This window comes from Bos taurus, chromosome 15 (genome assembly GCF_002263795.3).
Source record: "Bos taurus isolate L1 Dominette 01449 registration number 42190680 breed Hereford chromosome 15, ARS-UCD2.0, whole genome shotgun sequence".
Classification (NCBI taxonomy): domain Eukaryota; kingdom Metazoa; phylum Chordata; class Mammalia; order Artiodactyla; family Bovidae; genus Bos; species Bos taurus.
The window spans coordinates 74,897,687-74,920,484 of NC_037342.1; the positions used below are offsets into that span (position 1 = coordinate 74,897,687).

At 51.0% G+C, this 22,798-nt stretch overlaps 1 protein-coding gene across 7 annotated transcripts in view; it reads left to right on the forward strand.

Moving 5' to 3' along the window:
- The window catches only part of TSPAN18 (tetraspanin 18), a 215,568-nt gene that overhangs the window by 108,946 nt on the left and 83,824 nt on the right, over positions 1-22,798 (forward strand). The window contains exon 1 of one of the 7 annotated variants that reach the window (XM_059875005.1): positions 18,057-18,200. The gene's annotated coding sequence lies outside the window, so the exon portion shown is untranslated. 7 annotated transcript variants of the gene reach the window in all.

The window sequence follows — 22,798 nt, forward strand, 5'->3', positions numbered from 1 at the left end:
ATATAGCCCATTCCCCACTCCCTGGTCCTGCTGGGCAAGTGGGTAATCAGAGTGTCTGGCCATTCATTTACTCATTCATTCAGTCAGTCACAACCGTATTTTTTTTTTAATTAGAGTTGATTTATAGTACCTTGTTAGTTTCAGGTGTACAGCTTGAGCTGCGCTTGCGTGATACGTTATTATAAGATACTGGATACAGCTCCCTGTGCCCCACAGTAAATCCTTGTTGTTTACCCATTCTGTATATGCCTGTGTCCTAGTCGCTCAGTTGTGTCCGACTCTTTGCGCCCCCATGGACTGTAGCCCGCCAGGCTCCTCTGTCCGTGGGATTCTCCAGGCAAGAATACTGGAGAGGGTTGCTGTGCCCTCCTCCAGGGGATCTTCCTGGGCCCAGGGATTGCACCCAGGTCTCTGACATTCCAGGCAGATTCTTTACCATTTGAGCTACTTGGGAAGTCCCATTGTATATACAGTACTCTGTGTCTGTTAATCCCATCCTCCTCATCTATCCCTCTCCCCACTTTCCTTTGTAGTAAATTTCTTTTCTCCGTCTGTGAGCCTGTTTCTGTTTTGTAAACAAGTTGATTTGTATTTTTTGTTTAGATTCCGCATGTAAGTTGTATCATACATTTGTCTTTCTCTGTCTGACTTGGTGTGATAATCTCTAGGTCCGTCCATGTCGCTGCAAATGGCAATGTTTTAGCCTTTTTGTGGCTGAGTAATATTCCGTTGTAGCCATATACCACATCTTTTTATCCGTTCACCTGTTGATGGACACTTAGGCTGCTTCCATATCTTGGCTACCACACAAATGTATGTTCATGTCCACTCTGTGCTGGGCAATATTCTCCATGCTGGGAAAACAGTGAACAAAGTCTGCATCCCCCAGAACTTTCCTTCAGGGAGTAACTGGTGGAGCAGGGAGCTGCCTGAGACAGAGTGGTCCAGGAAGGCCTCTTGGAGGAGGTGACATCTGAGTAGAGACCTGAGTGAAATAAGGGAATGAATCGAGCAAAGATCCAGGATAAGAGATTCTTACCAGAGGGAGCTCCAGTACCCAGATAGCCAGACTACCTGAGTGGAACATCTTGGGGACTTTTATTTTCTAGCAGTGCCCCTTTGACACCTACTAAGTGAGGCTGTTCACTAACACCTCTCTGCACTCCTACCCTATGCCTTTGCCCCACATAATGCCGTCCATCAGGAATGCCCTTCCTCCCTTCTCTGACGGCCCAAAGCTTCCACATTTGGAAGACACCTCCTCCAGGAAGCCTGCCTGCACTGCTCCAACAGAAGCACTCTCTCTCAGCTCAGAGCTCCACAGCATGGTCTGCCCCTTACTGCTGACTTCTGTGCCCAGCTGTTCATGACTTAGGGCACAGGGCAGGACACGTGGACCTGGGCTTAAATCCTAGCTTTCTTTCCTGTTGGCTTAGTGTCCTTGGGCAAGTAGCCAAACCTCTCTTATCCCGTTCTTTCATCTATACAGTGGACTAGTAAGATTACCTTGGGGCTTCCCTGGTGGCTCAGTTGGTAAAGAATCCACAATGCAAGAATCCACCTGCAATGCAGGAGACCCAGATTCAGTCCCTGGGTTGGGAAGATCCTCTGGAGAAGGAAAGGGCAACCCACTTCAGTATTCTTGCCTGGAAAATCCCATGGACAGAGGAGCCTTGCAGGCTACAGTCCATAGGATCACAAAGAGTCGAACGTGACTGAACAACTAAACCACCACCATCACCGCCTTTGTGAACTGGGCCAAATCATTAATCATTAACCAGGATTACCTTGCGGGGTTCAGTTAATGATTAGCGGCTAAGTGAAGCCCCCACCTCCAGCCTGGCATGCCACAAATGGTAGCTCCATGATAATTACTCCTCCTTTGCCTGTATGTGCCCTGACCCCAAGGGTGTTACTGTCTACCTCCTCCAGGAAGCCCTCCCTGGCCTTCCAGGCTTAGTACTTCTTTCCTCTTACACCCCCCAGCACTTCATTAATGACCGATTTTCCCCCTTAGAACAGTTGTTAAATGATCTTATCTTTTACGCTAGATTCATCTTATGAGGGTGCATGACATAATCTTAAATTATGGCGGCTAAATTTGCTGTGGATCCTGGTAAACCCAGAAGGGTGGCCAGCAGGGAAGAGGAACTGGGAGCATCAGAGAAGGTGCCATGTACAGACATCGGCCCGGATCTACACCTTACCTCTGCCTTGATTTTTCCTTCTTTAAAAGTCACCTGGGTCTCTGGGATGTGGGGACTTGCAGGAGAATAAAGACACCCCCTTTCAGGATCATCTGTAATTGAGTGCTCTCTCCCATCTAAAGCAGAGGCTGATTTGCCCATCACCTGCCCAGATGGAACCTGCTGGTCAGGTAAATAACACACAGCAAAGGAATTTATGACGGCAGCTGGGAGATCATTAATTACTGCTGCCCCCCTCTGCCCGGCCTCATGCAGCCCAGGGATCAGCCTCTGTTTCCAAGGTTTAAACCCAGGCGGGTCTCCGAGACTAGGAGCAAAGAGGGATCTGTCTACAATTTTTTTTTTCTTTTGAAAGGACCCCATGGGGAGATGAGGGGACCAAGGCACTGAAGAGCAAGTCATTAGCCCTTTCCTAGCCTTGTACCTCAGCCCCGCAGACACAAGCAAGGACCTGCCAGCCCCCACGGCCCCTTAGAGCCCCCTTCTCTGCTGAGAAAGCAAACCGCTGCCTGAGCTGGGCCTTGCGTTGGCTGGGAGGGGGAGAGTCCAGAGGGTTCCTTCTCGGGAAGCGGGAGAAGCAGCCCTGGAGAAGGCCTGACAGATGGGCTTCAGATCGCACTGCGTGCCTGAGCTGGCGAATGACGAATCTGGTTTGTTTGTATTTGCTTTTTACTTCGATGAAGCCCAAGACCCACAAGGGCTTTTCCCCCGTCGTCCTTTACTAGACGCCCCTCCCCAGCCCTCTTCCTCCACGTTCTCACATCTCCGGGGGTTGGGGAAGCCACCACACAGAGAGGAGGGGAGGCCAGAATGCTTGGTCTCAGACTGACGGCTGTTCAAACCCCACTCGGCCACTTTGTAACTTGGTTGCTGTTCAGTCACTCAGTTGTGTCCGACTCTTTTTGGCCCCAGGGACTGCAGCATGCCTGGGTTACCTGTCCTTCCCCATCTCCTGGAGCTTGTTTAAACCCCTGTCCTTTGAGTCAGTGATGCTATCCAACCATCTCATCCTCTGTCACCCCGTTCTTATATTGTTAAACTTGTTTGGCCCCAGTTTCCTCATCTGAAATGCGGGAATCATCACAGCGTTCACCTCGAAGGGTTGATGTTAAATGAGATGACATACGTATCCTTGTCTGGATGCCCCAGAAGTAGACTCCGAGATAAGCACTTGTGAATAAGGGATTTATTCAGGAAGAAACCAGTAAGAAATGGGAGCAGAATGGGGAAAGAAAAGAAGCTGAGAAAGGGAGCAAAGTCAGGATGAGTCCTGCAGAGGCTGCTCCCCGACCCCACCGGCAACTCTGGGGTGTAGATTGCATCTCTGAGTTTGTCTCAACCTGAGACAGGAAAGCTGGGCTCACATCTGCCCATGCCCTCAGACACTGGCTGAGGGCCACCCAAGCATATGGGGGAGGATGTAAGCTCCCAGACACGTCTGGTTCCCTAAACACGGGGACAAAGGGCTCTGGCAGCCCAAGCGCAGTCTTCTCATGAGGGTGGCAGGTGCAGGCCTTGGGAGGAAGAAACACACAAAAAGGGGACCTTGGAGGAGCCCCGACAAAGCTGCCACCATATGTGACACTCTTAGCTAGCGCTTAGGGTGCAGACTGGTACCAGGGATCAGAATCACTGGACAAGTAATGAAGGTAAGGGTAAATCCGCCTGCCAGTGCAGGAGACACGAGTCAAGCCCTGGGTCAGGAAGATCCCCCAGAGAAGGGAATGGCCACCCACTGCAGTATTCTTGCCTGGGAAATCCCGTGGACACAGGAGCCAGGCGGGCTATAGTCCATGGGGCCGTAAAAGAGTCTTAGCGACTGAACAGCAACACAGCCACCGACATGGTCACAGAGAGGCTTGTAGCTCGACCTGTAGATGTGTAGCACACTCGTGCAGGGAGCCAGCAAATCCTTTGTCAGGCATCACAGTCCTTTGGAGCTCTAAGCTGATCTTACTCTTATTTCCTGAGAGCTCTTCTGGGCCTTCCACGGGGTCTGGATGGCTGTCAGGGATCCGATTTTGCTGGGAAAGCCATCTACAGCCCAACTCTGTTCACACTGTGTCCATTTCCCTGGGTGGGTGGCGGCACCAAGATGTGCCCCCTCCACTGGTGGTGAGCCTCCGGGTGGAGTGGTAGGCAGAGTAATGAGCCCCCAAAGATGCCCAGGTCCTAATGCCTCCTGGAACCTCTGAATTTATTTTCTTACGTGGCTAAAGGGACTTTGTAGACAAGTGAAGGGTCTTGAGATGGGAGATTATCCTGGATGATCTGGGTGGGGTCAGTCTAATCACATGGGTCCTTAAAAGAGGCAAAGGGGAGTTTGACTACAGAGGGGAGTGTCGGGAGGATGCAGGCTGGCCTTGGCTGACGTTGAGGACAGAGGGACCACGAGGCAAGAAACACAGGCAGCATCTCGAATCTGGAAGAGGCTTCTCCCTCGTGTTTCCGGAAGGAACACAGCCCTGCTAACAGCTTGATTTTTGCTGAGTCCCATTTCAAAGGACTTCTGACTTGCCAAACTGTGAGATAATAACCGTGTCTTGCTATAAGCCCCTACATTTGTGGTAATTCATTAGAGCAGCCAGAGGAAACCATATGAGGTGGTGTGATGTATCAGCTTGGCAGGGCTGTCGTACCCAGTGACCAGAGCTGACACCAATCGAGGCGTGGCCCTGAAGGTCTTTTGTAGACGTGGCTAGACCATTCGCAATCCATTGACTTTAGGTGTGTAGAAGGGGCTTATCCAATCAATTAAAAGGCCTTAGGAGCAAAAACTGAGGTTTCCCAGGAAAGAAGGAATTCTGCCTCGAGAATGCATCAACTCCCATCTGAGCTTCCAACCCACCTTGTAGATTTGGGACTTGCCAGCCTGACAATGGCATGAAGCAGTTCCTTCAGAGAAATCTCTCAATAGAAAAGCACACAGATTTATTACACGTATGTAATATTGTACATATATGATATGTCATATGATATGTGTGATATCTATATGAGATACATAGATATATACATGTATATATATAAAACTGCTCTTGGTTCTGTGTCTCTGGAGAACTGGCAGGTATAGGTGGCTTCCAGTGTTTCTGGCTGTTGTAGACCGTGCTGCCGTGAACGCTGTGGTGGCCACGCAAATGTGTTTCTGCTCATTTTATCTCCAGGGCAAGTGGCCCCGTGGTTCAGAGCATTAGTGTCCCGGACTTGGGTCTCTTGGCTCCCACCCCGCCCTCCCTCCACAAAGGCTGCCTCCCTGGCCTCCTGCAAGGGGAAACCACTTCCCAGACACCCTCTGGGACAAGGCCAGCTGCATGAGCCTGAGTCCGCTGAGGTTCTCCCTCGGGCTCTCCGTCCCCTTTTCCTGGGGCCTCTGGTCCATCTTTCTCCCTCCCACGGCTCCCTGGGTGTCCTCACATCTCTGTCTGCCTGCACATCCTCTCTCGCGTCCAGATCCCGATGCCTCTCTTCCTCTCTCATCTAGCCTGCCTCCTCTCTCTGTCTCCCTCTCTCCCCATCCCCTGGAGTCTGTCTGTCCCAGGGTCCCTTTCTGCCAACTCTTACCCCCACCACTTGCCTTCTCTCTGCTTCACGAATCTTGTCTAATGGCTTACGGAAGCCAAGACTGGCACCATCAGAAGTGAGCATGTGATGGGGGGAAGGGTGACAGAGTGATGCCCCCAGATGCTTGAGGGCTGTTCAGGAGTGGGGGTGGGGCTTTGGGCAATGGGGAGGAGCCGGGGGCAGGCTGGGCCAGTGATTCTCTAAGGAGGCCGAGGTGAACGTGATGTGTTGAGTCCCCAGGGATCTCCACACAGGAAGGTCTTCCTGGGGCCCAGAGCTGGGTCCTGCCCACCCCAGGCACACTCCCTGTTCTGTGTGCACATTCCTAGGTGCCACACTCGGGGTGGGTTACTGTGTTTGGTCCTTTGCAGAGTGGAGCCCACGGCCAGCACCTCCCCGAGTGCAGGGCCACCTCGGGAATGAGCAGTGTCCCAAGTCACCCTGGATCTCGCTCTACAAGAAACGAAGGTGCCGGCTTGGCCAAGTCCTCCACAGGGATAAAACATCCCCACGACAGCCAGGGAAGCTTGAGCAAGGTTACCTGAGGCTCAGTTTATCATTGTTGTTCTTGTCACTCAGTCGTGTCTGACTCTTTGTGACCCCATGGACTGCAGCAAGTCAGACTTCCCTGTCCTTCACTATCTCCTGGAGTTTGCACAAACTCATGTGCATTGAGTCAATGATGCTATCTTACCATCTCATCTTCTGTCTCCCTTCTCCTCCTGCCCTTAATCGTTCCCAGCATCAGGGTCTTTTTCAGTGAGTCGGCTCTTGACATCAGGTGGCCAAGATATTGGAGCTTCAGCTTCAGTATCAGTCCTTCCAATGAATATTTAGGGTTAATTTCCTTTAGGAGTGACTGGTTCAGTTTACCCATCTATTAAATGGGACTGAAGGTGATGCAGAGGGCACTGCTAAGCGCACAAGGAGACTGTTTGAGAGGGTGTCCTGCAGTGCCGGGCATGCCGTGAAGGCCCATAAAGTCCAGCCAGCCTTGTTACCTGGGGGTGGAGTGAGTATCCTTGCCTGTTTCACCTGCACAGGCCTCTTTCTCTCTCTTTAGCGGGGAGTTGATATAATCAGAGCTGGAAGCCAAAGGACATCAAAAGTAACATTTGCACAGTGCTTTGGAAGAAATAAAGCCCTTTTCATAGGTGATCGCGCTTAATGTTCTTAACTACTTGGGCGGGGGAGGGGGGGCTGTGGGGGAGGGAATTATACTTCTCATTTTGCAGAGAAGACTCAAGTTCAAAGACATGTATCATGTGCCTGAGGGCACTCAGCTCTGAGCTAGGATGCAGTAGGATTCCAATCCAGGGCAGTCTGACTCCAGAAGGCTCTCTTTCCCCTCACTGGCTGCCTCTGGGAGGGGCAGGCGCAGACTCTGATGGGCAAAGCCAACCTCCGTTTCAACATCAGTGCAGCTGCATGCTGTTGCCGGTGTGCAAAGCGTCCCTCCTTAATTATCCTGCTTGATCATGACACAGCTTGCAGCGCAGGCAGGAGACCTTAGCCCCACTTTACAGACAAGAAAAGCACAGCCTGGAAAGATGGAATCTCCCGCCCACAGATGGCACAGAGCCGTCTGTGTCCAAGCTCAGGGCTTCAGGTGTGTGACTGTGGGCACATCTCTTCACTGCTCTGAGCCTCAGTTACCCAACTAATCCTGTCTCTGAAGGCTCTGCTGAGAATCAGATGATACAAGAATAGAGAGCCTGGCATCGTCCCAGTACCTGCGGGGTCCTCTGTACCTGAACATTTTCTTTCTTTGGGAAATTCTGACATGAGCTTCTGAAAGCAGCAGGAGCTCTGGAGTGCTGCCTGAGAGGATGAAAAAAAATGCAGATATACACAGAGTGTCTACTGTGTACATGTCAGAGGGTTTAATGGTGACAGACACTGTGGCTGACCACACGGAACTTAACACTGCAGTGTAGAAGACAGAAAATAAGAAAACCACGAGTCCCTCCAATGATTCCATGTTTTAATCAGTGGAATGAAGGTAGAAAAAGAAAACACAAGGAGGGACTGCTTCTCTGGTCATGGAAGGTCTTTGAGGAGCAGAGCTCTGAGTCAGGGTCCTGAAACAGGCGAGGGTTGGCCGTGCAGAGCTAGGGAGGGGACAGTTCCGAGGTAAGAGGGCAGGATGTACAAAGGCCCTGGGGCAGAAATGGATCTGAATGTTGTAGGCTGGAGGGAAGAGCATGATGGCTGGGATCTGGTGACAGATGAGAGAGAGGTTCAAGCCAAGGCTGGGGAGATTGGCAGGGATCTAACTATGAGGATCTGGTCACGGATTTGGACTTTTAAGTTGAATAAGAAGCAGTAGATAAGGTTTTAAGCAAGGAGGGACATGGTATAATTTTGACTTTAAGAAGTAAGCAGTTTACAAGCTCATAAACATTTCTCCCTGGAGAGGGAAATGGCAACCCACTCCAGTATTCTTGCCTGAAAAATCCCATGGACAGAGGAGCCTGGTGGGCTATAGTTTATGGGGTCGCAAAGAGTCGGACACAACTGAGCAACTAAGCACAAACTTAGCTGAAAGAATCTCTAAATAGGATCTAGTCCATCCGTTTATACTACAGCAGGGAAACTGAGGCTCTGGAGGTGAGAAGTTGGTGGGTAATGTCATTCAGCATTTGGAGGCAGAAGCATCCCTGGAACGCAGGACCCAGACTCCAGCTTCAGTTCTCTTTCCCTTGAAAGGTCAGCAGAAGCCCCAGCCCAGGAACTGCTTCTGTCTCCTTCAAGGATGAGCCCAGCTCGGTCCTGGCCCGAGAGCCTGTGCGGCCACGCTAGCACCGGCGCTTTCCTAGGTCAAACCGGTGGCTGTCCATCTCCCATGATGACTTTTGTTCCATGGCCACCATCTCTAGATCCCTCGACACCGAAGAAACACACATGGGCCAAGTTTGAGTTTTAAACTACACCCTCGCTGTAGTAATTGCAATTCTGCCTGAATGTACTTGACCCCATGCAAAGAGACATCTGCTAGCAATTCTGGGAATGCAGTTAGCATTTTTGCTCTGTGATGCTCAGAGCATTTCCCGTGCATGACCATGTTTCTCCCTCTTGGAGACGAGTCCTGGCAGCACTACCCTCTTTTTTTTGCAGATGGAGTGATGAGGCCAGGAGTGGCCGACTGACTTACACAGCAATCAGGGAGGGAGAGCAAGCCAGAGAAGGGGCCTCTCTCGGCAAGTGAAAGGGAAGAGAAAGAATAAAATAAACATACCACCTTCAGATGCTAGCATCAGACTCTAAGAATTATTCTCCAGGCTCTGAGAATCATAAAATGATAGAGCTGACATGCCTTAGAGATGGCTGGATCCAGTGGATCCTCTGATTATTTATTTATTTGGCTGTACTAGGTCTTCCCTGCGGCATGTGGGATCTCCTACCTTTGCTGCGGTATGCAGGGTCTTTATTTACAGCAAGTGAGATCTAGTTCCCTGACCAGGGATCAAACCCCGCGTTGGGCTCCCTGCATTGGGAGTGTGAAGTCTAAGCCACTGAATCACCAGAGAAGTTCAATCTTCTGGGAATTAAAAAAAAAAAAAAACTCCGTTTAGGGATAAAACATATATAGTAAAATATATCCATCTCCAGTATACAGCTCAGTGATTCTTTTATGGACCGAATAACCACCATGCAGACCAAACTGGAGGTGAAGCCTGGCCATGCAGAACTGGGGAGATGAGGGTTCCGGTTTGAGATGGCAGATGTGCAATGGCCCGGGGGCAGGGATGGATTTAAGTGGGGAAGGATGGAGCGAAGAGTACCATATGGCCTCGTGACAGATGAGGGAGAGGCTCAAGCCAAGGCCAGGGAGGTTGGGGCCAGGCACCCATCCCACCAGCCCAGAGGCGCTCCTGTGTTCCATCCCAGTTGACACTCTCCTTTCCTCACCCCCGCTTACCCCCAGGTACCTACTGGTCTGGCTTCAGGCACAATCAAGCTGCTGTTCTTGTTCTTGAACTTCATATAAATGGAATCATACAGCTTGAGTTCCTCAGGCCTGGCTTCTCTTGTTCAACACAGTGAACATGATCCTTCCACGTTGCTGCATAGGACAGTAGTTCTTGTTTTTAACTGTTGTGTAATATCCCATCACACACACACACACACAGAGACACACACACACACAGAGACACACACAGAGACACACACACACAGAGACACACACACACAGAAACACACACACACAGAGACACACAGACACACACACAGAGATACACACACACAGAGACACACACAGAGACACACACACACAGAGACACACACAGACACACAGACACAGAGACACACAGACACACACACATACACACACAGCGATACACATACACACATACACACACAGAGACACACACACACAGACACACACACACAGACACACACACAGAGACACACATATACACACACACAGACATACACACAGACACACACACACACATATTCACACACACAGACAGACATACACACAGATACACACACAGACACACACAGATTCACATACACAGACACATACACACAGACACACAAACACACAGACACACAGACACACAGACAGACACACATACACAGAGACACACAGACACACACACATACACACACAGTGATACACATACACACATAGAGACACACACACACAGAGACACACACACAGAGACACACAGACACACAGACAGACACACACACACAGACACACACACACACACATACAGACACAGACACACACACAGAGACACACACAGACACACAGACACAGACACACACACATACAGACACACACAGACACATACACACAGACACACACACAGACACACACACAGAGACACACACACAGACACACACAGAGACAGACACACACACACACACACGCACACACACATATGCTTCCTTGGTGGCTTGTCAGTAAAAGAATCCACCTGCAGTGTGGGAGATGAGGGTTCGATACCTGGGTTGGGAAGATCCTCTGGAGAAGGAAATGACAACCCATTCCAGTGTTCTTGCCTGGGAAATCCTGTGAACAGAGGAGCCTGGTGGGCTACAGTCCATAGGGTCACAAAGAGTCGGACACAACTTAGCGCCTAAGCCACCACCGGCATACGTATGAAGCAACTTAGTGCAGCACATATGTGTGTGTGTGTGTGTGTGTGTGTGTTACAACCGATTCATCTATTTTTCTGTGGGGGCATCAAGTTGTGTCCCATTTGGGATGCTTATAAATAGAACTGCAACAAATATTTTGTGATCCCGGTCATTTTGTGGGCACATGCAGGCTTTTCTCTTGGGTGTGTAGCTGGGAGTGGAAATGCTGAATTGTCGTGGGTTTGACTTTAATAGACAGTACCAAAGAGGATGGTTGTGCCATGTGAAGGTCCTGCCACCTGTGTATGAATGTTCTAGTCTCTCTGTCTCCTCACTCATGCTTGATGTCATCCCTCTGTTCAATTTTAGTCAACCAGTGGGTCAGTATCTCATGGGTCAGTGTCTCATGGGTCAGTATCTTGGTACCACAGTGAGATCCTGTGGTTTTTATTTGCGTTTCCCCGGTGAGTAATGATGCTGAGCACCTTTTCATATACTTATCAGCTACGTGGGTATCTTCTTTAGGGAGGATCTTTTCAACTCTTTCACCCAATTTCAACTGGGCTATTTTCTTATTGATTTGTAGGCATTCTTTACATATTCTGGATACAAGTCCTCTGTCATACATATGTATAATAAATACAGCTTTCAGTCTGCGGCTTTTTTTTTTTTTCTTACTCTTTAAATGGTGTCTGGGGATAGTTTGAGAAGGAAGGGAATGAATACTATGGAGAGCTTCTGTTGTGCCCATCCAGGTGCTCTGCACATCCATCTCACCTTTGCTGATGCTCATCACCACTCAGGGAGGTGAATATCATCACCCCATCTCTCCAGGCCCCCATACCACCTGACAATAAGGGATTTAAGGAACTGGCCCACCATCTCAGAGTTGGCAAGTGTCTGGGCTGAACTTCTCTGGTCCCAAGCTGCCTCTTTCTCTTTCGAGTGTCAATTGGAGAGGTAGTCGTCCCCTCTACCTCCCACCCCCCACCCCCATCCTTAGCCTGTCTTGCCGTCAACAGCCAAGTGGAGAGAAAGATCAAGGAGGTGCATATCTCTTTGCCTTTCCTGGAGTGAGGACTTTCTAATTTGGCCGCCTTGTTTTATTTGAAGTGAATTCTTGGCATCTTTAACTAATTCACATTCCATTGCAGATTCATAAGAGCTTCCAAAAGCATCTTGAAAAGGTTGGCACGGCCTGGTGTTTGGGATTATTCTTAATGCCAATACCTTAAATGTATATAATTCGTTTAGTTTGGAAAGTGCTTCCATGATGAATGTCTTATTGCATATTCATTAGTTAAGCCAGTGAAATAAGCAGGGCAGCAGTCATTAGCAAGCTCATGTCCAGAGGCCAGAACTGATTTGTTCTGATCTGCAGAACCTGGGGCTGGAGATACCTCAGGAAACAAAACATCAGGACTCAGTCGGGGCCTGGCTGGTCCCAGGAGCCCCAGGCATTCAGCAGAAACAGCCGACTCCGGGTGTGTCGTGCTGGGCCGACGTGGCCGGGAGGAAATGGAGTTGCATTTATTATAAACTGTGAACCAAGACAGGCTTCCTGCCCAGCAGGAGGACAGGTAGGGAAGTGCCTGCTTGTCTGGGAGTTTTCTGTCTCTCCCCTTGCATTCCACAATTGTTTGAGGAGTTCCGCTGGGAGCAGGGCCTGTGCCAGGGAAGCAGAGATGAGCCAGCAGGTTTGAGTCCTTTCGCAGTGAACCCGGCCCTGTTAACAAGCACCATTGATTGAGCGCTCTCTGCCTGCCAAGCCCAGAGTGGAGAACGCCGTGGCATTCATGTCCTTTAACCCTCACCAGGACCTGTGAGTGTGATGACCCCCTCAGGCTGTGGGGGAGCCAGGGAGAGGCCTGTGCACTGTGAAGCCTGCGCAGGAGGCAGGAGGCAAGGCTGACCCAGACAGGGCACAGGGCCAGGGCCTCCACGGAGAGAAATCAGGAAGGCTTCATGGAGGCAGTGACTTTTAACCAAGGCCCTTGAAGAATGGGTAAGATTTTGAGGGCAGAAATGGGACAAGGCGGCCGTGCTGGCTGAGGCAACACAGAGGCAAAGGCCAGAGATGGGAGAGCAAGGTCAGGCAGCTGAGGATGGTGGCCAAGGGCATGCCCTGCAGTCTGCAAGACCCAAGAGTGAGCCTTGGCTGCCCACGCACCTGTTCTTTGATCTTCAGTGAATTGTACCACCTTCCCCCTTGTCAGTGTCCCTCAGCTTTTAAAAGAATTTGAGGTGAGAGAATTCCCTGGCAGTCCTGTGATTAGGACTCAGCGCTTTCACTGCGGGTGCCCAGGTTTAATCTCTGGTTGGGGAATTAAGATCCTGCAAGCCACACAGCACGGCCAAAAATAATAATAATAATTACAACTTCATTAAAGAAAATGGAGGTGAAATTCACATGACATAAAATTAACCATTTTAAAGTAACAGCCCAGTGGCATTTAGTCCACAGTGTTATGCAGTCACCGCTTTTATCTAGTTCCAGAACTTTCCTTCACCCAAAAGAAAACCCCAGACACATCAAGGGTGCCTCCCTGCAGCCTCTGCTGCTGCCGCCAAGTCGCTTCAGTCGTGTCCAACTCTGTGCGACCCCATGGACTGCAGCCTACCAGGCTTCTCCGTCCATGGGATTCTCCGTCCCTGCAGTCTCTGGCTTTCTATGTATATGGACTGACCTATTCTAGAAAATTTATATAAATGGAATCATACCACACATGGCCTTTTGTACCTGACTTCTTTCACTTAGCATAATGCTTTGGAGGTCTATCCACACTGTCGGATGTATTGCCACTTCCTTTTTCTGAGAGAATAATATTCCATTGAATGGATCTGTTACATTCCTGTTTATCCATGTAAATACTGGTGAACATTTGGGGTGTTTCCACCTTTCGACTAGTGAATAGTGCCGCTGTCAGCATTTGGGTCCAAGTGTCTGTTTAGTCCTGTCTTCAGTTCTCCGGGGCACAGACCCAGGAGTGGAATTGCTGGGTCATAAGGTGGCCCAATGGTAAAGAATCCTCTTGCCAATGCAAGAGATGCAGGTTCGATCCCTGGGTCAGGGAGATCCCCTGGAGGAGGGCATGGCAACCCACTCCAGTATTCCTGCCTAGAGAATTCCATGGACAGAGGAGCTTGGCAGGCCCAAGTCCATGGGGTCACAAGAGTCGGACACAACTGAGCAACGGAGCTTGCATGCACACACGTGGTGATTTTATGTTGAACTTGTTGGGGACACTGCATCATTTTGAACCTCAGTTTCTGCATCTGTAGAATGGGGATGATAATGATACTTTCCCATACGCGGTCAATGGAACAGGATTTTTGAGGATTAAATGAAGCCCAACACCCAGGGTAACCAGGGCTCAGGGTGCATTGGGAGAGCTCCTGTTGCAGAGAGCTGAAGGGTGTGGGCTCAGCTGCATCCCCAGGCGGTGGGCTGACTGAGGCATTCTGCCCTTTCCTCTCCAAGATGGGGCAGAGTGAGCAGGTGGCTGGTGCTCTGGGAACCAGAACCCCATCCTGTTCTTGGATCCAAGGAGGCTAGCCTGCCCTGGCCCCACTGCACCGCCGTCACTCAGGGGCCTGGCTGTCAGATTCATGCCTGGGCCTGGGGGTGGGGGAGCTGCCACTGCCTGCAGGGGTAATTTTCCCCCATTTGCCTCCTGCCCCCTCCCCCTTCCACTCCTTTCAGAGCCTGACATGGAGCTGTTTGGGCTTGGCCAGCAGCAGGGGCTCAGAAACTGAATTAACAGGTAAAAATTCCCATTCTCTGCCTGTTATCCGCCTGGCTGAGCTGCAAGATCTGTGACATAACAAGAATTGGGGGAGGGGTGGAGAGGAGCCTGATGCGTGAGAATTGTTTGAGAGGGCGAGACCCCCAGGCTTGTGATGTGGGAAGGGGCCAGGCGGCACCAGGGAAGCAGCCACCGGGGACCCACACTACCTCTCCGCTGGCGAGTTGCCTCCACTGGCTGCTGTCCTTGAGCCGCTTGTCCCAGGAGGTGGCAGAGGGGAGTAGCCAGCTATTCATGCATCCCTGGGTCATGCCCCAGGGATGACCCTAACCACTGGGAAACCCTGCCCTCCATCTCAGATGTATTCAGGTCCCCTCTGTGAGTGGAAGGCAAGCCCTGGGGTCCAGCAATCAGGCAGAACTGAGGTCAAATCCAAGTGCAGCCACGTAGGAGTTGCCAGTGACCCTGGGCAAATGATAACCTCTCTGAGCCTCAGCGCCATCTATCAAGTAGGAGCTAACAAAACTTCTTGGCTGGGTTGTTGTTGGTGTTCAGTGATGTCAGAAGGGAATGGGGTTCGCCCAGCATGTCCGAAGCTCTTGATGCTCAGTCCGGTGGGGGAGCAGTGGCCGTGGTTGAAGGACCTGCATCATGGTCAGTCTGTGTCTCAGGTTTGACTCCCGCTGGGTGCAGACTCCCAAGAGGGCAGGAGCTGTGTCTGTCTTCCTTGTGACTTAGGTTGGGTTGTCTAAAAGCAGAACGTGAACAGGGTCGGTTGTGCAAGTGAATTATCGCCGGAGGATTCTCAGGACCAAGGAGAGGAGCAGGACAAGGCAGAGAAGAAGCTAAGCAGGGACGGGGTTCACGAGCTTTCTAGCCTCAGCTGGACCTCAGGGGAGCTCCAGGGTGTGAACGACATTGAGTTTGTGGCCAGCATGCTCTGTCGGGGGCGATGGGCTATGCCTGGGGATGGGGACAGGGCTTTAGCTTCCCAGGCATCACTGGGTGATGTGGACTCAAACAGCCAGAGCCAGCAGTGCCCCCAGAGAAGGTGCCCGTGGAGATTTTGCATCCATCATGGCTGTGCATCCTCGAGGGGGCTTCCCCAGTGGCTCAGCCGTAAAGAATCTGCATGCAGTGCAGGAGATCCAGGTTTGATCTCTGTGTCGAGAAGATGCCCTGGAGAAGAGCAATGAAACCCACTCCGGTGTTCTTGCCTGGAGAATCCCATGGACAGAGGAGCCTGGCAGGCTACAGTCCATGGGGTCGCAAAGAGCTGGACACAACTGAGTATCTGAGCACAATACCCCCATAGGGTCCACAGGAGGACACATCAGATGCCTTGTGGACAGTGGCTCCACTGTAGCCCCCGGGCACCTCTTGGGTGGGTGGCGTCAGGCTTCCTGCCCTCACCATCTGCGTGGAGGCCGTCCTAGGACCAGTCTCTCCTGCCTGGCCCCGCCAGGGCCCCTCCCTCCTCCAGACTGGAGGTGGACTAGTGATCTCTAGTAACCCCTGTCCCCAGGGCCAGGAGTGGGGAAGGCCATTGTTCTTAGTTCTGTTCCTCCAGGAATGAGAAACGCAGCTGGAGCTTTCAGCATCAGGGTCAACCAGGGTTGGGATTTCCCCAGAGATGTTTGTCCCCAGATGATTGAGGTATTCTCATCGGTATTTAACAATACTTGGAGACATTCCCCTCATGAATAAAAAGGACACATTTCAGGGCAGGTTAGAAGCCCTAATGGTGTGTTCCTTTCTCCAGAGCTCTGAGAAGTGGCCACTGTTTGTCCAGAAAACTGATGTTAAGTCCAGAGCCGTGTTTGCATGTGGCCAAGGTGTCATAAGACAAGCGCCCCTTCAGAGTGGGGCTAGCAGGGGTTTGGGAGGGCTGTACTCCGTTCTGTGAGGACCAGCCACTTCCCAGAGTCCCTGCTGGCCTGAGGGCGGCACAGAGCAGCGAGGGAGCTGCAGCCGGGGTTTCCCCCAGATGTGACATGGCTGGAGCTGTAATTGTAATACTAATAAAAGCTCCCACTTACTGAGGCTAAATGGGCCCAGACACCATGCTGGGCAATCTCCTTGTGTCTTCTTGTTTAACTTTACGAATGAGAAATGTCATTGAACCCATTTTACAGGTGAGGAAACTGAGGCATAGAGGGGTTTACATAAGGTTTCCAATCTCATAATGAACCATGGGCTCAGCCTTTGAATTTAGTCTCACCCCCGACCCTCAATAAAGCTGTAAGAGCCCCAGATTGTTGAATCTGTCAGCACCTGGCTGGCTTTCTCCCAGGTACAGGGCATGTCACCCCAAGGACTCAGGCTCTTCAATTCTTGGTCATCTCACTTTTGCCCATCTGCCGGAACTTGGCCCCCTTCCCTTTGAGCATTGAAGATCATTGTACTAGTGGTTAAGAGCCTGCCTGTCAGTGCAGGAAACTTAGGAGACACTGATTCAGTCCCTGGGTTGGGAAGATCCCCTGGAGGAGGAAATGGCAACCCATTCCAGTATTCTTGCCTTGAGAATCCCACGGACAGAGGAGCCTGGCGGACCACAGTCCATGGGGTCGAAAAGAGTCGGACACGACTGAAGTGACTTAGCACACACATCTCATTTTGTAGAGGAGTAAACAGAAGCCCAGGGCACACAGCAAGGCTGTCCCAGAGCTGAGACTAGAACAAAGGTTTCTGCCTTGTGGCCAGCATTCTTGGTGTTTTTGACCTTATTGCTTTAATCCAACGCCAGAGTTTGCCTTGGGTGTTGGCGCGTGTGTGTGCTTGTATGTGTGTGTGTGCTTGTATGTGTTTGTGTGTGCATGTCTGTATGTGAATGTGTGAGTGAAGAGCCAGAATGGGTCAGGGGAGGGAGGGGGCCCAGGAGGCCCACGGGGCGAGGAAGGAAACCTCCGTGTTCCGCCACCTTCGTCGTGTATAGCTGAGCGAGTGCCAGCAGCGAGCCCGGCTGGCTGTAAGTGAGGACAACTGCACCCTGGCTTTGCACGCGCCTCCCGACATCTGCCTGGAGGGTCACGCTCCCTGAGTGTCATCTGGGTTAATACTGCATCCTTGGAGGCTGGTGGCCAGGGCACTGGCCCTGTGGCCTTGCCCTGTGGCTGAGCGGGGAACTTTATGTAAATTCCAGGCAAGAGAAATATTCCATCCGAAGTGCCCGGAAGTGTTCCCATCAGCTTCCTGGGAGGGAGGCTTCAGAGCTCCAAAGAACAAGGCTTGAATCTCAGACAAAGAAGGAAAACCCTGGACCTGAGGGGCCCCCATCAGCCCCTCTGTGAATTCCCTTTGGCTCCCCACTAGCCCAGGCTTTGCCGCTGCAGCCATGACCACTGGCTCCCTCTCCTCTCCCCTTTCATGTCTCCTCCACAGCACAGCCTGCCGGCTGCTCCGTCCACCTGTCATGCAAGGAAAGGCCCTTGAGCCACTGCCTGGGCTGGGCCCTCTGCCTTTCCTCCTCTTCGCCTTCTCCTTGGACCAGAGCCCACTCGTCTAGGAGCCATCTCCCACACCTTCATCCATGCTGCCATCCGTCCCATCCAGCGCCTGGGGACGGGCAGCAATTTGAGCCTTTGGAGGCAGAGCAGTGAGTGACCTTAAAATGAAGGCTTGAAGCTCTTCCCAGCCTCTGCCCTCCCCCAGCTCCCTGTAAACTACATCTGCCACGTGACCTCTGCCCTCCCGCAGCACCTAACACGGAGATTTATACAGTTGCACTCAGGAGTGTTTGCTGAATGAATAAATGAATGACACATATCACTTTCCTGCCTTCTGTTGAAATGATTCTGCACGAACTTCTCCACCCATAGGTCTAGAACTACCTGCTGTGTTCTGCTTTAGACACTGAGTTGCTATATGTTCCCAGGGTTTACTGTTCTTACTGTGGCTTAATCACTAAGTCGTGTCTGACTCTTGTGACCCCATGGACTATTGTAGCCCACCAGGCTCCTCTGTCCATGGAATTTTCCAGTCAGGAATACTGGAGTGGATTGTCATTTCCTTCTCCAGGGGATCGTCCCAATCCAGGGATCGAACTCGGGTCTCCTGCTTTGCAGGCAGATTCTTTACCATCTGAGCTACCAGGGAAGCCCCATTATTCTTACTAATAATAACAAAATAGCTAACACTGTCTGGCTCGTCCCATATGCCAAACAATGTGATCAGAGTGTGCATGACCTTCTCACAAGAACGCTATTGGTAGGAGCTATTATTAGCCTCACTTTGCAGCTAATAACTGAGGCTAACCGTTGGACGGAAAGGAGATCAAACCAGTCAATCCTAAAGGAAATCAATTCTGACTATTCATCGGAAGGACTGATGCTGAAGCTCTGATAATTTGGCCACCTGATGTGACGAGCTGACTCTTTGGAAAAGACCCTGATGCTGGGAAAGATTGAGGGCAGGAAGAGAAGGGGGCAACAGAGAATGAGATGGTTGGATGGCGTCACTGACTCAATGGACAGAGTTTGAGCAAGCTCTGGGAAATAGCGAAGGCCAGGGAAGCCTGGCGTGCTGCAGCCCATGGGGTCGCAAAGAGTTGGACACGACTTCCCAACGGAACAACAACGGAGGCTAATAGCTCAGAGAAGTTCAGGGATTTTCCTGAAGTCACATGGCTAGTCAGAGGTGGAGACAGGATTCCACCAGTGGGCTGACTCCGGAGCCCAGAGTTTTATGTTTACCAAATAAGTGAACTCTCGCCTCCCTGGTGGCTCAGACAGTAAAGTGTCTGTCTACAACGTGGGAGACCTGGGTTCAGTCCCTGGGTTGGGAAGATCTCCTGGAGAAGGAAGTGGCAACCCACTCCAGTCCTCTTGCCTGGAAAATCCCATGGATGAAGGAACCTGGTGGGCTACACTCTCCATGGGGTCGCAAAGAGTCAGACACGACTGAGCGACTTCACTTCTCACTTCAAGTAAGTGACTGACTCACAGTTCTTGATATTTTTGTAACTGAAGGAGTTAAGTCACATGAGAAGTAGCTCCGTTGGCCCTGTCCTTGCAAAGAAGAGTGTACCTGATGCACACCGGGCACAGCTGCACACACAAGCACACCACCACCACCCCTTGGCTCTCTCCAGTGTGTGCCATCCCTGCTGGAGTTGCCACCATGTCCCTGCACTCACCTCTTGAGCAGACCACACACTGGCCCCTGCATCGGAAGCTCCTGATATAGTCTCTTTGCTCAGCTGGACTTGTGGTTTCTGTGTCTGAAAATATGGATTTTTATTTTTATTTTTTCTTGATGGATGTGGTTGGTTTTATTTGTTTCAGGGTTTTTGTTTGCTTGTTTTTCCTTTTTCCCTACTGCACGGTACGCAGGATCTTAGTTTCCCAACCAGGGATTGAACCCATGCCCTCTGGTGGAAGCCCAGAGTCTTAACCACTGGGTCTCCAGAGAAGTCCTGAATCCTTCTTAAATGCAGCTGGTTTGAAGATTTTTGTGTGGGGAGAGGGGAGGGGAAATAACCAGTGAGGAATAAACCCCAAATTCCAAGATAAACCTAAGTCCATGGAGATATGCAGGCTCATAAAACGCTCTGGGGCATCCCACCTTGGTGGCTGTGAATGCCTGTCAAATCTTGCAAGACATTCATTCCTTCATTCATCCTCAAAAGCTTAGGTGCTCATGTAACCAAGCAATGATGGAATTTGGAGCGCTGGTGATCATCCAGCGAGGGCAGGTGGCATGGGCAATAGTGAGTTCCAGACGGTTGTTGAGCAGGAGAGTGGCATGGTCCAAGCTCTGCTCCCTGAGGACCTGTCTCCCTGCCCAGTGGAGGATGGAACAGGGGGAGGGCAGCAGGGAGATGGCGTGGAGGTTAATGGCCGTGGACCAGGAGAGAAGGGATGAAGGCTTGGATTTGGGAAGTGGGGCCCATGGAGGCGGCCGGCAGAGGGGAGAGGGCGAGGTGGGAAGCTGTTTCCTAATAGACGGGACCGAGCTCTAAGTGAGGGACTGAGAGTGGAATCCAAAAACCTGAATGTTTGGGAGACTCTCTGATTGGGAGGAATCCTGGAGAGGCCATTTCTGGGTAAATAATAGCTATGTGTTAGTAGTTCAATAGTGTCTGACTCTTTGTGACCCCATGGATTATAGCCCGCCAGGTTCCTCTGTCCATGGAGTTCTCCAGGCAAGAATACTGGAATGGTTAGCCAGTCCCTTCTCCAGGGGATCTTCCCAACCCAGGGCTTGAACCCTTGTCTCCTGCATTGTTTACCATCTGAGCCACCAGGGAAGCCCAAATAATAACAGGAGTAGTTATAACAGATATTACTGGAGTGTGACTCCGTGCCCGGCTCTGTACTAAATGCTTTATGTTTTCTATCATATGCAATACAAGACCCCTCTGAAGTAATGACTGTTCCGTTTCCATCTTGCACCTGGGGAAACCGAGGCATGGTTGACCCAACAGAGGTGTCACTGTGAGTAACTGGTAGAGCTGAGACTCGGCTCTAGGCAGCTGCCTGCAGAGCACCCCCAGGTAACCCCTGCCGGCCTCTGCTTCTCGATCCACAGGCCGGTGGGAGGCCGGCTTCATTTCTGCAAAGGACATGGATTTCCAAGCTGGAGAGCTGAGTGGAGAGGATCAGGATGAATGCTGCTGCTGCTGCTAAGTCACTTCGGTCGTGTCCGACTCTGTGCGACCCCATGGACACCAGCCCACCAGGCTCCTCTGCCCACGGGATTCTCTAGGCAAGACTACTGGAGTGGGTTGTCATTTCCTCCTCCATAGAATGAATGAGGATCACATTAAAACCAGTGTCAGTGCGGAAGCAGCACTGCAGGGAGGAGGCCAGTAGCTTGCCTGGGCTCCTCGCTCTGCCTGGTGGGGACATCGGCCAGAATATTAATGAGAGGGCAGGGGAGGAAGGGAAAGGAAGGAGACAAGAAAAATCGCTGCCCGTCATACCTATCCTTTGGCGAGGCCGGCTAATTATCAAACCCTCGGCAATAAAATATTTCGTTTCGGTGTAATTGCAAAGTAATTATGTGGTATGGGTTGTGTATTAATCGTGTTGATTAATAACACTCAGGTAGTAATTAAACATCTGCTTCATAATCGAGTGTGGGCTGAAGCTTAACATACATGTGTGCACGCATGCGTGCCTGGGCCACATGCAAAGCTCCTTGGTCCCTGTGGGTGTGTGTGTGGGTGTGTGTGTGAGAGAGAAAGGGAGGGAGAGCCTGGCAGAGTTAAGCGACCCCTCCCCTCCTCACCATACAAATAGGCCTTTGTGCCCCCTGCTCACTGGAACACGGGGAGGAACTGCCCTGGGCCTGGGCTATGCCAATCTGCCGCCACTCTCAGAACAGAACCCTGGGCCCCCCGTGTGTCTGTTTCGTGGCTGAGCTGCCTGGCTAGCAGGGTGGGCACAGGGACTCAGGGGTCCCATACACAGCAATGTGCTAGAGGCTCTTAGAACACCCTTTGCTATCAGTATTGGATGAGTTGGGCTTTGCGGGTCCTTTCTTGAGCAGATGACTTTTCCCCAGAGCTAGGAGAAAGTTCTTATTACAGGATCACCAGGACTAAGGCCCAGGGAACAGCCTTGCACACCCTGGATTTAACGATCTGATCCCAGACGATGCAGAGACCAGAGAGGGGTGCTGACCCTGGTGCCCGGAGCCTGGGTGCTAGCCTGGACCCTCCTACCCCTACCTGCTATGTGGTCCTGGGCTGGTTCTCCTTCTGTCCCTCTGGCTCCAGGCCTATAACACAAAGAACACTGGGCTTACGTGTCTCCAGGGGCCTTTCCGAATCTGCTGTACTCGGATTCTAATTTGGTTTGTACTAATTAGGAATCAGAGACAATTTAAATTCAATACATATGATCCTTAGTGAGTAAACAATTGGAAATAATTCCTTCCTTTATGACTTCTCAAAGGCTCACTCATGAGCAATGAGAACCCAAGCTAAAATCAATAGCTTTTATTTTTAAGGCAGAGAAATTGCAGATTCCTTGAGCTGCTGGGCATTGCAATTCATTCTTGTATTTTAAAATTTTATGTTTATGTTTATGGACTGCCATTAGGTAATATGGATCCGTCCTGAAGGTTGATTTTTTTCATTAACTTAACTCATTTTACTTATTAGTTCACATTTATAGCTTGGGTTTAATAAGCACACGGCACAAAAGTCATAAACCAGCCCTTTCTTTAGCAATAATTTAAAATCAAGAC